Source organism: Phragmites australis, chromosome 20 (assembly GCF_958298935.1).
Source record: "Phragmites australis chromosome 20, lpPhrAust1.1, whole genome shotgun sequence".
Lineage (NCBI taxonomy): Eukaryota > Viridiplantae > Streptophyta > Magnoliopsida > Poales > Poaceae > Phragmites > Phragmites australis.
The window spans coordinates 11,230,313-11,246,690 of NC_084940.1; the positions used below are offsets into that span (position 1 = coordinate 11,230,313).

The 16,378-nt window shown below is 45.1% G+C and overlaps 1 pseudogene; it reads left to right on the plus strand.

The window, feature by feature from the left end:
• Positions 1 to 6,391: 6,391 nt before the first annotated feature.
• LOC133901448 (uncharacterized) lies at positions 6,392 to 6,995 on the plus strand (annotated as a pseudogene).
• Positions 6,996 to 16,378: the final 9,383 nt, after the last annotated feature.

Consider the following 16,378-nt stretch of genomic DNA (forward strand, 5'->3'; position numbering starts at 1 on the left):
CCCACTTAGGTTAATTCCCGAAGTAATCTCAAGTATCTCTTACAAGCCCGCCCGCTCACACTGTCGATGTGCAAGCTCAAATGATCACATCTATAGAGGTATTCAACTTATCTTACCATTTGATCGACATGTGGTAAGTACAATAAGTGTTAGAGCCAACTGCAATAATGATTGATTCTTAAGCGACGCAAGCGGTGTACGGTGTCTGGGTTCCTCTCCCGACCTACCCCGGGGAACTCCACATCAAGGCAGGAGAAACACCCCTAAAACTACCAACATCTCACCTCATCCTCACTACTCAACCAACCAACACCATCAACCCAATATTGTTATCAATGTGACAGTAATTAAAGCCTATAGCTCGCGAATGATGAATTCATTTCACTGCTCGACTTCTACCGAAGAACCTAAGCATGGCTAAGTAATTCAGTTAACCTTTTAATTAGACAACATGAAGTTAAACTCCGGTTACAAAGATATAGATCATCAAAATCTCAAGACAGGGATATAATGCATCAATATAGGTTTTACCCATACCAAAACCCAATGCCGACTCGATAACATGCAAACATACATAAAGCATATGTTATCATATTAGACATATATGATCCAAATTAATAGGAGAAATATGCTTAGATGCTTGTCTTACTACTCAGGCGGCTGCCTGATGCTACCCACACAGAATTCACAGAACTCGTGTGGCCACCATCAACCACACCTGCGTCACGCTTTGGATCCTTATACACTAAAGAAGAACGCATGCAATGATGAGCATGAATGAGGTGCAACAATGTATGCTATAATATGTATAATAACAAGCTAAATATGCAAGACCTGCGAAATAAAAGCAAACTTTACGATCTAAACAACTTTGGAAAGTTAACATGGGAGGCCGAAGACTCTGGGTTGAACTCGGAACCTCCAGTTTGTACTCTTGACAGGGGTTCTCTGCTAAATCTAAATCGAATTAACACGTACCCTCCGGGTTGGGCGGATTATCCGGGTGAGGCTCCGAGTGATGGTGCTCAGTTAAATCTAAATCAAATTAACTCAGATCCTCCGGGTTTAACTCGGACTATCCGGGTTGGGTAGACTTGCACTTCTCGATGATCTTTCTCTGCCGATTCGACTCGCATGTTAAATCTATCCAACACAAACATACATATACACTATACAAAGAGTTCTAGACTCAACTTACACCATAAACCCTAACGATTATTTAGCACAATTCATTGGGATTTCCATTGGGCTACCCGAACTATCCGGGTTCTACCTGGACTATCCGGGTTGTCCAGAGAGGTTGCTTCGAGGGGGGAAAATTGGCCGATTTGATTTGCGAGCCTCTCCAAATCAATGGAAAACATATTTGAGATAGTTCATAGAGTCTAGAACTCACTCACCAACCTAGTAACACGATTCCTAGCACAAAATTCATCTGAATCCTCTCTTTTTTCTCCAAAGCTCAAGAACTTGTCCAACCAAAATGCGCATCCTTGCCATGGGAACCTAGGAGACTCACCCAAGATGCTTTGCCGAGGTTGGTGATCGTTGGTGAAAGGTGGAAAAACTCGGGAAGAGGAAGAACACCGGTACTCCTCGTGCTTAAACCAATAACACCAAAAGACATCAAAACCATCTCGAATCCTTTGGGAAAACAAAAATGAATTGGATGGATGAGGAGCTTATGAGCTAGTGATCATGTGAACACCACATGTGTACCTCAATTCTGCTTCTAGAGGGAGGAATTGAGGGAGAAAGAGAGAAAGCTTGAGAGAGAGGGGGAGCTCAGGCTGCATGGTGAGAGGGAGAGAAAGAGGGAGAGTTAGGGAGAGAGAGGGAGAGGGGGTAGGTAGGCTACTGCCTAAGAGGAGATGGGGTGGTTGGCCCATCGGGTGGGGCCCACGTATTAGAGAATAAGCATGTTTCAACTGCAAAATTATTTCTTTCTCTTCCAAATTTCTTTCTCTCATCTAAATGACTTAAAAAGAAGTGCTGTAATGCTTCAAAACAAAAATTACTCAAAATTAAACCTAATGCTTATGAAGCATGATTATGCTTAATTATATAATTACGGCTTTGGAATGTGACAGTCATCCATGTCCTATTATCACTATCGTTATTGTTATAACCGACAATGATAATTTATCACTGCCGCTTCATAAGCTCAATGGGCACATAAAAAGTTGAGTCATTAGTAACTTGCCAGCAATAATACTAGCTTATAAAAAGATGTGCCTTTAATAACCGATAGTGTTAATGGCTATCACTGCGGACAATAATTATGAACTAGCAGCGATAGCCCAAAAACCATACGGCTTCTAGCCCCCGCCTACTCAGCTTCTCCTGAACACCTTTAAATTTAAATCTAGCATCGATCGCTTAGCTCACTCTCGCTCTCACAGGCGCACTCTCTCTTCTGCCCTCTTCCCTCCACCACCACCATCTCCGGCCACTTCACCCACCCCAGCGCCTTCATCCCACGATAAGGCTACAGTGCCGCTAGAGAGCTCGGGTGAGGCGCAGTCCTCGAACTCCGGATCGGTGGGGCCCCCCTCCGAGGACAATGTTTGGGACTACTTCATCGAAGTGCCGAAGGCAAAGAGGCTCCAGAGCAGCTCTGATGAAGTGGACGAGGACGAAACAAGAACGAAGAGTAGGAGGAGGAGGACATCGTGGAGGAGGATGATGACGGCGATGATGATGACGACAACGACTACTTCTTTGTCATTGTGGCTGACCCCAAGTGGCCGTGGTAGATGAGTGCGATGGAACTAGCTTGCAGCCTTTTGTGACGATGGCGAACCAGCAGTTTTAGGGTTCTTTTGCGTGCGCAGCCGTGCCTTTTGTTTTTGGTGTACAATGATGGAGATGAGAAGAATTAATAGGGACTTAATTAATTATTAGATTGATTTAAACCAATAATTCTAAAGATTAATAATATAAAGCTCGGATAAATTATTGTCTACCTATTTAAATTTTGATTTTTTTGATTAAGTATCACTGTCGGTTCGTAACTAGAACCGGTAGTGATAAGTATATCAATTGGCAGATTGGGCTTAAGAACCGGTATGGATAGTTTGTATCATTGCCGGTTCGTTGATCCAACTGGCAGTGATAATGAATATCAGTACCGGTTTTTAAACCGGTAGTGATAATCGATTATCACTGCTGCTTAATCATTGTTGGTTCAAAAATTGATAGTAATGCAGTTTTTAAACTAGTAGTTGTGATCTTTTATGTAGTAATGTATAAAAATAGACCAACCGTCGTGCCTAATGATTACTCCCTCAATTTCGCAACGTTTGTTTATAGCTTTGGGAGTATCTGTCTCAAATTGTTTATCCATTGTGGTAACCAAGCATACTTTATGGTCTATTTTCCTGCTATGTCCTTGAGTATATGTATGCATTTATTTCAACGTTGGTGAATTACTTACTCTCATCCTTACATTGATTAGGGGTAGCATGGTCATCTCACTGTATTTTTTCACTCGATTTCAGTATTTTTATGGTCTATTTTCCTGCTATGTCCTTGAGTATATGTATGCATTTATTTCAACGTTGGTGAATTACTTACTCTCATCCTTACATTGATTAGGAGTAGCATGGTCATCTCACTGTATTTTTTCACTCGATTTCAGTATTTCTTGGTTTGTACGTAACGATTTCGCAAGGTCATAACAAGGTTCTATGCACACAGGCGGTTGGGGTTGACCTAAATGTCGGAGTAGATTGCCCACCAACCTTTGCTTGATTGGTCAAATTTTTAGGTGAACTTGCTGGTCTAACTATTTTAGGTGAACTTGCTGGTCAGCCCTTCTCTTAAAAAAAAGTTGTCAAGAAAGGGAAACTCCATTAAATTACTTGCACTGCAGTCGTTTAAGTTGAGTGTGGTGAAAAATGGAAAAAATTAACATAAGAAAAATGAACGAGTAGATTTGTTTCAAAAAAGATTTCATAATATAATAATGTCATCATCTTTTATTTGGTATACTACAATAGAAATTAGCGATCAAATTTTACCGAAGAGATAGATGACCCGTTATCAATAATGGAAGCGAGGAAAAAGTATATATGTATAGTTAAGCTCAAAGAAAGAAGAAAGGTGCGGTGGATTAAGCAATGCACATAGTAGCTAGAGTCAACTATTAACTGCCATCTGATCGACCATCTCGATCTCCAGTTGTTGTTTGCGTACGTCCATGAAAGCATGGCACACACCAAATTACAACAGAAGACATACATTTAAGGAACAGCCATCATGTAGATGGAGTAGGGCTTATATGATGTTTCCTGGCTTGTCCATCATGTACACATGTACACATTATTGGTTTTGTTTTTGTTCTTTTAATGAAATTAAAAATGGACCAGCACTTAAACATTATGATATGCAGGTTATCAATGAAATTAATACATATATAATCCTTTGAGTTAAGCAAACGATAGTTACAGAGTATTTCAAATAAGCTCAAATGTAAAAATTTCTCCTTTTGCGAATACTCAAACAGGCTTTTATATATTATCATCTGAGGTTTTAACGATTACGGAATGTCTGGTCTCCAGTCGACTAAAATCGGAACAGCTCTAGGTCAACGGCGCTTTCAAAGCCTCTGGCATGGTTAAGGTTCCAGGGTGGGATACGTTTAGGGTTTGGGTGGCGACGGGCTTAGAGGAGAGCTTTGGGAGGTCGCTGGACCAGCGGTGGGCTGCAAAGAGACGGGGTGGCGCCGCCGAAGCTAGGGACAGAGCCAAGAATAGAACATCGGGGGGAGTGGCAACTTGCCAATGTGAACGACAATTATCGATAAGAAATATGATATGATGGTATATATGTACATATATTGACTCAACCAGAGTATAGATAATAATTATAGCGACTTATGTTTTATGATACCAAATAAGGTTAATTGTCTTATCTACTAATTAGCTCTAACATAAGATATATAACAAAAACAAGGTAGCGTATGATTGACAATACAAAAGAATTACATTTCTATGTACTTGAATTTATCTCTACGAGAACTGACTGGGATCACATAAGATTTAATAATATCAACAACGCTAATCTTTGTCAATTTATTTTCAATATAAACTATCATGTAACTTTATGAAATCATCACCGTTTTATTCCGCGGACACATCTTCACTAATTTCATAGCTGAAAACCAAACTTTATTTGAACTTAGCACCAGCGCGCAAGATAACACACACCGGCCCTTTACAACAATGCATAGGGAAGAATACAGGTATAAAAAATCCAAATCAGATACAAACAGCACGACCACGCGTGCATGCATGGAACAAAACTAGAAGGGTACGTACGATAGGAAGCAAGCAAGCAAACCATTCGTCAAACCGAAACAAACAACGCGTCTCACGTACGCGCGCCCTATGCATGCACGAGCACGACAGCATGAGAGCTAGCAACACTTATTGAACGATGCGGTGGGTGTTTTGCGGAATGACCGAACGATCATAGATGAGATAGCTCTCTGGCTTTCTTATAGAGCTAATTCCTTATTAGCCTTAAGGTTTAGGGGTCAGTGTTTTGTTGGGGGCAAGCTCCCCCTCTGCCCCTGGCCAGAGCCGTGGGTTAGGCATGGGGCGGTGGACGGTGTCAGAGGCACGGGACAAGGCTGATTGGTTAGTGAGACGGTGGGAGGTGGTTGTGGATCCAGCAGCGGGATACATATAGCGGTGCGGAGGAGATAGAAATAAATTCTATAGAAGCCGGTCCTTCGAAAGACTCCTGCTCTCAACACAACACGTGTCCCACTTCTTCACGTGCGCACCACTCTTAGCTGTTAGATCAGAGATGTACGGTGTGGATCAGAGTCTCGCAGGGATCTTTTTATATCGGATCCTATAAAATTTGTTTCCAGGGAGATAGATGGCGTGATGGTTTTTGGCAGAGAGTGTGTGTGCAGCTCTATGTCAAAAGGTTGAAGAAAGCTGTGAACCACTGAATCTTCATCTGACGGCTCACGGTTATTGACTGAAAATTCTCCTGATTTCAGGCAACTGGGAAAGAGAAGCTCCCGATTAGACCATGGCCAACGGCTTCCCTTCGGGGATGAAAATTTTGTCGTGGAGGAATTTTTGTTCCTTCAGCGTTTCAACCGTTTCCTTTTACGGTTTCCGTCACGTTGGAATTTTTAAGGTCATTCCTTTTAGGACGGGATTCTCTCTCTTTTTCTTTTACGATTCTTTTCGAATGGAAGTTGTTGGATATAAGAAAAAAATAAAGAGAATGAAAATAGAAAAAAATAAAGGGAATGAAAATAAAATGAAGAAAATATGGTTATAGATGGACTTACGGTTTAGCGGGGCGCTGAACTGCATAGCGCTCGAGTCATGCTTCCAAGGAGACCGACCTGTCGTCCTCGTCGCAGATGGCGTTGACCATGCCGGTGACCTCCCTCATGGTCGGGGGCGCGGCCCCGGGCGAGGCGTCGACGCACCTCATGGCGACCTGCAGCAGCCACACCATGCGCTACTCGCTGGCTGGAGCTGTCGCCGCCGGCGAGCAGCGCGCGGTCGAACACCTCGGCCGTCCACTCCTCTCGGATCACCGAGGTCACCCAGCGCGCCAGCTCCGCGCCGTCGCCCTGCGCCGCCGTGGCCTTCCTGGTCAGCAGCTCCAGCAGACGGACGCCGAAATCGCGCATGTCGGCGCGGAGTGCCGCAGCGCTGCTATTGGCGCTTCCGCCGTCGTTTGCGGGCAGGGGCGGCGCGGTGACGCCGTACTCGCTGATGCACGTGACAATGCGGGCGTTGAAGATGAAGTTTGGAGGCCTTGAGGTTACCAAGGGCGATCGGTCCATCTTCGGCCACCTCTGCCTCGTCGGAGGAGGAAGAGTTGGAGTTAGAACTCGCGCCGTCGCCGCGCAGGGCGGCATGCATGAACGCCATGCCGTCGGCGACCTTGGCGGCGACGTGGAGGCGCGCCGGCCAGTCCAGGAACTCCGGCTACTCTCTATGGAACCTGCAAATTAGCATTTCCCATGAGATGAAACATTGTGCTGTGAACTCCACGCTAGTCTCTTAATCAAAACATGTGTACTAAGCATTGGCAAATGATGCCTAACGAAGCTTGCACAAGAAAATGATCTCAAACAAATTGGGACAAAAAGAAGATAGCCCGTGTAGGAGTTGAAATAGATTGGATACAAATTAAATAGTATATTTTTCACATTACTATCCATATTTTAATACGAATATAAATACAAATTCGAATATCCTCAAATGCGAATATGAATCAAATTATTCGAATACGAATCCACATTAAATACGTACTAGACTCAATTGTATGCGAATATTCTGCAGATTTAATGATAAATTGTGAAATAAATTTATTTGACACAAGCATAATAGTAATTCAACATAAAAAACTTCATTTTTAATGAATTGATGATCCTCTGCCTCAAGACAAAGAGCCACTTTTAATACAATACTATGATTTCAGATGATTTTGGACCATTGAATGGGAGATGAAATGGTCAAACTTATCGCTACAGTATACGTGGTACAATATCAAATAATAGAATAATAGGTAGAATTGAAATAATTAAGTAAGAGAATAAGATAAAATAATAGAACTTTATGTTACACATATTTATATTCAATAGAAGTATTTCTACATATTCGGATACAAATATTATCTATTTTGAGGAAAACAGATTCGAATATGTCCATATTCATATCTGACAAATGAATTCGAATTCCATATTCAAATCTATCTGTCAATCGGATATAAATTTTTCTTACCATATTTACATTTAACCAAATACAAATATCCAATAATACAGATATCTACTATCCATTTTTCACCTATATCGTGATTGAAATTTGCATAGAACATGTTGCTTTGCGTGCATGTACTAGCATTTTTTTAAGGATGTACTAGCATATTAGGATGGGCAAATTCCGTATTTACCATTAAATTTTCTGCCTCTTCTCTCTTGCCACTCCAAAAACAAATTTCCTTATCTGCCATCGCTTATATCTATTGTGGCTTCCATGCCATTCCTTCAGGCGGCCCATGGAACTACGTTGAAAGTTACTGTTCCCAATTACTGTTCATACGGCGTAACGGCATTCTGTTACTTCCAAAATCTGTGGTCTTCTGTTTCTCTATTTCATAATCTATCTATAACCCATTTTAATTAGACTCACCTAAAACGCATTTAGAATATAAATTAAAAGTCTCAAAAAGGCTATTTTTATAACTTCTAACAATTATTAGAGCATCAAATAAAATCTTAAAAATCTAATAAAATCCACTAATATTCTTCATATATGATGAACTATAAAATTATTTCTAACCTTAGTTTATATGGCGAAAAATGAGTTTGTTTATAATACTCTATTTATATGTATATAAATAGAGCATTATAAAGAAACTCACTTTTCACCGTATAATATAGGGCTCTAAATAATTTTAAAAATTAATCCATCATATAAGAAGAATATTAGTAAATTTTACCAGATTTTTAGAATTTTATTTGACACTCTAACAACTATTAAAAATTATAAAAGTAGCCTTCTGAAGGGACCAGTGACATCCTAAGAGGGGTGTATTAGGAAACTTAGAATATATTTGACTCTAAAATCTACACAAGATAAACCTATATCAATTTTTATCTATATGTACTTTAGGTTTATCTAGTGTGTCTACTCTATTGATCAAAATACTTGCAACCTATCTAAAAAAGGTAAATTGCAAAAATATAAATGCGGAAACGTAAATGAGGTAGAGAGAGTAAACTCGGCACAAGGAATTTTTATCCCGTGGTATCAATGGTATGAATATCACCTCTAGTCCACGTTGGAGCTCCATAAAGGATATACTCCCGGTCGGTACCCGGTCACGACTCTTGAGCCACCAATTCACAAAGACAAGTCCTCCACCTGGATGAGCCACCAAGCCATCAAGACAAGGTCTCACAACTAGCATCTCTTCCAGTTCCTTGCCATCGTGATCACTTTGAAGCTTGAGCCACCAAGGTAAGAGTCTCCGCGTCCCTGTATACGCTTCTCGTCGCCGCACCACACCAAGTCAGAGGGTCAATAAGCTTATCGACGAGTCACAAAGACTCCAAGGTGCTGGCGTACCACTTGGTACAAGGTTGGATCACTCCTTGATCCAATCTCTAGGCAGTAATCACCTACCAACACTCTCTCTAGGCCTATAAGCACTAATCACTCACTAATCTTGTGCTTAATTGCCTTAGATAATCATATTAAGTACTTTGGTTGCTTGGATCTCTTCTCAAGTTTGTATGAGCTTCCTCTAGACTCTAGCAGCATGCCACTACTTCAAATGACTAAGTGGAGCGATATTTGTAGCTTTAAACCCACACATTAGCCGTTAACCTAACGACTCAGAAAAGTTGTTAACACCGGATGATCCGGTGAGAACAATAGTACTAACACCGGATCATCTAGTGAGTACACTCTCACAAACTAGCCGTTAGAACCCCACTCAAGTCTCTATGAACACCAGATACTCCGGTGTATTCTTCATCTCCATCACCAGACTATCTAGTGAGTTATCCCGAGCCATCCGAGTATTTCCTTCTTCTTTGTGTAAATTGCTCCAGTGAGAGCATCCGATGCACATCACTTCATCACCAGGCTATCCGATGCCTTGAACTTTGTTCTGTCTATTTGCATTGTTCATTATCCGGTGTATTGTCCAATATAGCCTTGCTTCATCACCAGACCTTCATGCGTGTTGCTCTTCGATCTTCCACGGTCGTAACCTTCTCTGGTGGAAATATTCCGGTGTGTATATTCCTCTGATCACCGGACTTTTCGGTGGGTTGTTCCATTCAGCCTTCTGGACAGAAACGCTCTGGTGTTACCATGCTTTGATCACTGGACTATCCGGTGAGGCTTATCCTTCATTCTTCAGCACGACACCCTTCTCTAGAAGAATTGCTCTAGTGTGCACACTTGCTTATCACCGGACCTTCCGGTGAGGTATTTAGGCCTCTCTCTTCCTTTGCTAAATATGCTCCAGTGAGTTTAACACCCAGAGCACCAGACCATCTGGTGAGGTAAATCTTCCTGAGATTTCTCCAATTCAGTCCAACTTTGTCCTAACTGCGGTGGCTTCTTCATGTATTGCATCCATGAGATCTACTAATATATATTCTTGACAAACATGTTAGTCCCACTGACTATGTTGTCATTAATTACAAAAATCACAATCATATCCTAATAGGGTCATTTTCGCTACAATCTCCCCGTTTTTGGTGATTGACGACAACACAACCAAAGCGAGTGACAAATAATAAATGATATCAAATATAAAGATCATAAGCGAGCATAAAGTCTTACCACATTATTTGGATGCATGTTCTTACCACTTAGTCTCTTTTTTGTTGTGGCTCCCCCTTTCTCCATCGCCACTATCTCCCTTGATCGACCTTGCAAGAGCTTTGTTCTTCTCTCCTCCACAATGTTCATCTTGCAACTTGCATCTTACTTTGGTTATCAAAATTCTCCCCATTTGTCAATAATCTCCAAAAAGGCTATATATGCACATGTTAAACTGAAAGGGAAAAACATTACAGCACATGGGAGAGAGCTTCACAAACCATGATCCAATTAAAATGATACCAATTGTATGGATATCACTACAAATGAATGATACCAATTGTAGGCTATGAAAGCACATAGATCATAATTTATGAACCTCACATAATATAGTTTAAACTCTCCCTATATGTGTGCATACATATAATAAGAAAGAAATATATGCACAACTAAACAATATATCAAGATAGGAAGTTTAAGCTATATTATGCATGGAGGTAGCTTAAATGAATAAAAGATTTGACAATGATACCAATTGAAGCATTTGAGCATTGCATACCACCAGGGACATGTTGATTGCTCTATGAGACTATAAGAGATATGTCGGTGTATTCGGAACCGGGGGTCCCTAAGTCCCGAGACCAGGCCGGCCATCCGCCACATGTCACCACCCTGCAAGGTAAGAAGAAGCTAAGTCCCGGGAGAAGGTGCTCGGGGCCACCACCTCTGTTTCCCGAGCACCCTAGCTCCCCGATGATCCGCAGAGCCCAAATACCGGGAAGGAAGTGCTCGGGAGAGAGTGCTCGGGGCTGCACGTGGCAGCCCCCGAGGACTCGGTGCCCCGAAGGTCCCACCAAGTGCTCGGGAGAGAGTGCTCGGGGCTGCACGTGGCAGCCCCCGAGGACTCGGTGCCCCGAAGGTCCCACCGAAGTGCTCGGGAGAGAGTGCTCGGGGCTGCACGTGGCAGCCCCCGAGGACTTGGTGCCCCGAAGGTCCCACCGAAGTGCTCGGGGCTGCACGTGGCAGCCCCCGAGGACTCGGTGCCCCGAAGGTCCCACCAAGTGCTCGGGAGAGAGTGCTCGGGGCTGCACGTGGCAGCCCCCGAGGACTCGGTGCCCCGAAGGTCCCACCAAGTGCTCTGGAGAGAGTGCTCGGGGCTGCACGTGGCAGCCCCCGAGGACTCGGTGCCCCGAAGGTCCCACCGAAGTGCTCGGGAGAGAGTGCTCGGGGCTGCACGTGGCAGCCCCCGAGGACTCGGTTCCCCGAAGGTCCCACCGAAGTGCTCGGGAGAGAGTGCTGGGGGCTGCACGTGGCAGCCCCCGAGGACTCGGTTCCCCGAAGGTTCGCGCAAGGTCATCCGACGACCCGAAGGGTCCCATCGTCGGGGTGTCATCCAGTCAAAGGCCCAATGCCGCATTTAATAGGCACGCGCGGCCTGACATCCTGACATCCTGACATTCTCAGCTGCCCACGCCCTAGTGTCAGACCCTGCCATGCACTGGTAGGAGGGCGTGGGTCCATTAAATGCACGGGTCCCGTCCCGTTTCACCCGGGTGCCTCGGGATAACGTTGCCAGAATCGAAGCACTCCGCCTGCCACCCTGCCCTGGCAGAAGAACAAGACAGAGTGGGCGCACCGGGCACCTCTGAGGCTGCCCGGTGGGCCCCCTTTATGGCGCCCGAGGGCTTCCACAGTGGCGGGTGGTCGGATGCGCGCCTCATTTCTCCACCGCCCCTGTCACTTCGCCAAGACGAAATAATTACGCCTTTCTCCGTGGCACCTTGGCATTTGGCATCCCCTCTTTCCCATTCAGGATATGTTGAGGCTGGTGCGCCTATAAAAGGAAAGGATGGAGAACACGTAAAAGGGATGGTGGGTGTGTGAAGAAGAGGACGCAGACGCTCAAACCAGCTCAAGCCAAGCTAGAACACGAGAGCCTCAAGCTCTCAGTAAGTGGCTCTCTCTTGTAATCAGATACATCCTTGAAGAATTCCCTTCAAGGGCAGATATAACACTCACACAGGAGTAGGGTGTTACGCCTCCGTGCGGCCCGAACCTGTCTAAACCCCAGTGCACCCATTTTTCTCGCATCAGGGCGATCATCTCCCACCAGCCATTGCATTTGTTTCCGTTCCCGCTTATTTCCCAAACAAGCTTATCCAGGATCATCCCCCCGGCCGAATCTCTAAAAAGGGGTCTCTCGGGATCCCTGCGACAGGAGCTCACCCTCCGATAAGATACAACTTGGAACACATGTTAGTCTCAATATCACAGCCTATAGGATATACTCCCTCTAAAAGTGTGCATATAAGTGTTGAATACTTGTGAGATATATGCACTTGTTATTTATAACAATAGGGATTTATCATATACATTGGATCATGGCACATAAAAGATATAAATTATAAAAACTAGTGCCATGAAATAAACCTATAACTAATAAACTATGTAGGTTGTGCATGGGTTAGAGATAAACACAAGCAGCCAACCATATGAAAACCTACACTAGGCATTACAATAAATTGAAATAAGCATATTCAAACCTAGACGAGGCAAATAAGCTAGAAGTAAAAAAAAAAAAACCCAAAATGCATGAACAAGTCTAGATACCATTTACCTCTTTTACGTTTGGACGGGGATTTGGGTATACGATGATCATGGTTTTTATCAAAACGTCCAAACTTGTATCCTTGACTTCTTTGCTTGAACTTTCAATTTATCTTGTAAGTCAAGTCTCCAAATCCCTATAGCAGCTTTTGGCTTCAAATCTTCTTTGGAACACAAACCAATTAGGGTCTCTTTTTGTTGGTGATGACTTCCTTAGGCACCTAAATGGGTTGGTTCCACCTCTAATCCTTTCTCCAATCCATGTGTACAACCACCTTACCATTTTCCTTCTTCTTAAGCTTGTAGTAGTTGCTTTTGATCTTGTTCTTATAGTTGGGCTTGGTGTAGAGGTTGGATGTGTTGTTGGAGAGGTTCATCACCTTCTTCTCCTCCTTTGTCTCCTTCTTCACTTGTTTGCATTGGAAGAATTTATTGCCTTCTTGATGGCATTTGAAGCATATCATGGTGGACCCCTCCACAAGCTTCATAGGAAGAAGAATCCTCATCGGATTCATCATCACTTATATCGCTATCCATACCTTTGTCCATAAGACACTTGTGAGATGACTTGCGCGATGACGACTTGTGTGATGACGACCTTGAGAAAGAGCTCCTCTTCGAGGAATAGATGGTGATTCTCTCATTACTTGAGCTTAAATCTTCATCATAACTCACCCATCTTTCTATGCTAGCAAGTGCCTTGGCTCTTCCCATTGTCTCCCTCTTGTTCTTGGTCTTCTTCTTCTTCTTCTTAATGTGATCAATTGTTTTGACCAAGTTCCTTCATGGAGATTGAAGCTCCACAAAGGATATGTTCCTGGTCAGCACCCGATCATGGCTCTTCAGTCACCAAGTAATAAAGATAAGGCCTCCACCCGGATGAGCCACTAAGCCACCAAGGTAAGGTCTCACCACTAGCCTCTCTTTCGGTTCCTTGCCGTCGTGATTATTTCAGAGCTTGAGCCACCAAGGCAAGAGTCTACGCGTCCCTATACACGCTTCTCGTCGCCGCTCCACACTAAGTCGGAGGGTCAATAAGCTTATCGGTGAGTCACCAAGACTCGAAGATACCGGCTGTCAGTGTATTAAGTAAAAGGGTATCCTGCCTAGAGGACCTAACAACTAGAGGAGCATAATCCTCGAGGTCTGGTCGATCATACGATCACAGTGACCAGTCTAACGCCCGCACGACCAGTCTCCCTATACCATCTCTTACACTTGCGACCAGCCCCACTGGTCACAGGGTCAGATTTAACGCAACATGTCTAGAGTGCAGTTGCTAATATCCACTCAAGTGTTTTCTTTCCCTAGGTGCCAGCACCAGAGGACGAAGTTATGGACGACGCAGTTGGGCATTGTCTCGTCCCGTAGCATTAAATGCTGCGGGGTAGAACTTTGTAGGCCGGCACGATGGCGCACGGCGGATGGGACGTTGTCACCAGCCCGACCATGCAAGTGGACGGGGTCGACGCAGAAGGGCATTATCCTATCCTGTAGCATTAAATGATGCGGGGTAGAACTTTGCAGGCCGGCACAGCGGCACACAACATATGAGACACCATCAGCAGCCCGACCAGGCAAGTGTATGGGGTCGGCGCAAAAGGACCTTGTCCCGTCCCGTAGCATTAAATATCACAGGGTGGAACTTTGCAGGCCAGCACGGCGGCGCACGACAATAAGATGCATGGTGCCCTCAGAGCAAGTCGGCACGTCTGGTCCTCTGTAATGATGGTTTGGATTAGATATTAGGATGAGCAGAGGTCTTCTGTTTGGACCCACATGTAAGTTTTCCTCCTCCCTACTATATAAAGGGATGTGGACCTCGTTCCTAAAGGGAGAAAGAGGAAGGGTCTGGGAACTAGCGAGAACATCATTTGTAATCAACTGAGATCCTTCATAACACACACATGATGTATGGCTATTATCATCCGGGAGGCCCGAACCTATATAACTGCTTGTGTCCCCTAGTTCACCAAACACACACATACACCTGTTTCCCGAAACACCGTCCACGCGCCCATTGTCCAGCATACCCCGAAATCACTGTCAGGGATTTACCCTCGACATTTGGCGTACCAGGTAAGTTTGAAAAAACTTGACCAGGCCACCCATGGTCGAATCCACGGCAACCATTGAGTCCCGTTCCGAGGACCCTGGCCTCCGCGAAGTGTTCGTCATGAGTACCACCTGGATGAACCCAAAGTGCTCCAGACACGGGACACCGAGCCAAAGTTCGAGAGCTCTGAGACCCAACGCGAGGTCTACATGGCAGACCATACAGCGGGAGGAAATGAAGGCCCATACGCCTCAAACGCGGTGGCAAAACCCCGGCTTTACGCCCAGAGGGAAACCAGCCTGGTGCCGGACAGGCAAGTGCTTCAAGACAACCCCCGCATCCCTAGCACCATCCTGAGGAGTCCCTTAACAGAGCACAATCCACGATGGCGTTGTCTCCTACGACATCGTACTACCCAAACGTCGGGGGCTCCCTACCACACGACTTATCGCCGCTCCGCGCCTAGCGTCTCGATTACGAGACCATGATGCCAGCACAGAACCTACAGACCCTGCAGATCCTCCTTAGCCACCCACCAGTACCTGTATAGGAGGGCTCGCCTGGGGCACCATGGCTGCGTGATCTTGCCCTCCTGGTCGAGACCGCGTGGCACCAGACCACATCAACTTGCACCGCGCCTATCGCAAGGGCCAGTTAGGGTCACGATTGCTAGGGATCACAACAGGGCCCACGGTGGAATAGGTCTCGTGCTCCCCTAACCACGGGGAGTACTCGCGAACCACCTCCATGTCAGGACAGCCAACTCTCTGACCTGCGTAACTCTCTACATCAATGTGACCTCCGAGGCGTGATCCAGAGCCAGGTGGCCACTAGAGAGCAAGAGGGCAGGGCTCGGTGCAAGCAGAAAAAGGGCAAGCAGCCCTGCCACACACCTTCCTCGTGCAGGAAGGCATCAGATGGCTCCACCCCTTCGCCAGAATACTGAGACCGCCATCTCTCTCCTCGATCACGTGCCGCCGCCCAACAACGAGTGGCTCCCCATTACGGGACAGGGCGTAACGCCTTATCCGTCAGGTTACGTGAAGTGCGCTGGCTGGACAAGTTCTGGCTAGTCCCAGCCGAGAAGTATGACGGCTCGACCAACTCGGAAGAATTCTTGCAGATCTACATCACCATGGTGCAAGCTCCGGGAGGCCATGGGAAGGTCATGACCAACTATTTTCCTACTTCGCTAACCGGTTCTGCCCGGTCTTGGCTGATGAACCTCCCTCATGGTTTGGTTCACTTCTGGGAGGATTTATGCGACCCGTTTGTCATTGACTTCCAGGGGACCTACGTCAGCAGCGACAAGGAGAGTCATTGCGAGACTTCATTTGGCATCTCACTGAACGCCAGAACACCATTCCAAGGATCACGGGAGAATCAGGAATCA